The sequence below is a fragment of the Phalaenopsis equestris genome, unplaced genomic scaffold, assembly GCF_001263595.1.
Source record: "Phalaenopsis equestris unplaced genomic scaffold, ASM126359v1 Scaffold235594, whole genome shotgun sequence".
Classification (NCBI taxonomy): domain Eukaryota; kingdom Viridiplantae; phylum Streptophyta; class Magnoliopsida; order Asparagales; family Orchidaceae; genus Phalaenopsis; species Phalaenopsis equestris.
The window spans coordinates 123,207-124,725 of NW_018253456.1; positions in this window are offsets into that span (position 1 = coordinate 123,207).

The window sequence follows — 1,519 nt, forward strand, 5'->3', positions numbered from 1 at the left end:
TCCCTCTGAGTCGCTATCGCCAACCAGATCACAGTAAAAGGAAATGCCCAGCTCAGACTAGCATAAATAGAAAAGCTTAAAGGAAAGCGATCAGAAGCCAGTGGAATTTGAAGCAATAATAGTGAGAATGGTCCAGGCTCATGACAAATTGGTTGTCTAAGGGCATTCAAAGTTGGTAACCTTGTACTTGTTCTTAGAAGGCCTATCTTTGCACGCTACAAGATAGGTGAAAATTCTGAACCAATTTAGGAGGGACCGTTTGTCGTAGAGAGGCTCTCTTCTAGAGGAACTTACCAACTGGACAATTCTCAAGTCGATAGACCTATGTTACGAATCAATAGATGATATTTTAAGACATATTATGCAACTTGATGTCACCTAAGAGAAATTTTGAAAGTGTTAAACATTCTGAGGATGTTTATTTGGCAAGTGCTTGTGACTAGGTCCAAAATTTTGAAAAAAATATAATCTTAATAAAATAAAAATTTGAACTTTGAACACCTAAATCTTTTTGTTTAAATTTTAATGTTTCAAAAAATTAAGTTAAATAAAATGCTTGCACATGTAAAATTTAAAATCTTCTTAGTAATGGTTTGTTATTATTGTTGTTCGTTTCTTGAATTTCATCTCACTGATGATTTCCTTTCTTCTACAAGAAAATGTCAAGTCAGATGCTGATCTTGACTTTTAAAGGTAGCTTAAATCTTGTACTAAATGAAGAAAAGGCAGCCTAGGTCAACATTGTGAGCTTCGAATTGGACTACGGTAAAGTCAACTAATGGATGTTGTCAGTCACCATGAGACAGAAGGGCTACCGTAACTACCCATAATATGTGTCAGGTAAGACTTTAAAGATGAAGGAAGCTGAGAGGGTACAATATCTGATGGAAGGATATAGCCATTTGCAATCAATGATCACCACGCTGATAGGAGACTTTGTCGATGTCCATAAAGTAAGGGTTTTAGATACATTGTAAGGAGGGCACAATGCAGAAATTCTATTCGGCATAAACACAAAGGATTAGACTGTTTGGAGAAGCAACGTTCTAAGGAAGCTGCTAGAAGATTATGTTTGATTCAAGAAGAGGAAGTCTACAACCCGAGTCTGAGAGAGACTTCAACTTGCTCCCCAGTTACAGAGGAAAAGCTAGGTTTTTTCAAAGGGTACACATCGTCAGAGGTCCCCGAGGAGCATTGTGTAGGATGCTCAATGTTTAATGCACCAAAAATGGTCATCAGACCATTTATAGAGTGCCTAAAATGTAATATCCTCCATATGGAGCATTACGGGACAATTGAAGAATATACAGCTGGTAGCATGAGGTTCAAGAGTGTTGAGCATCCAGAAGTTGAACCATATATTCCAATGTTAGAAGAGCAAGGACTGTCTTGGATTCCTTCATAGGTTTTGTCAGAGGAGTAGCCCGAGTAGTTGCAGATGATACCCAAATTCGAGCTTGAGAAGTTACGTCAAGTCCGAAAGTAAGAAGTCGAATACTATGAAGAAATCAATGGAAAA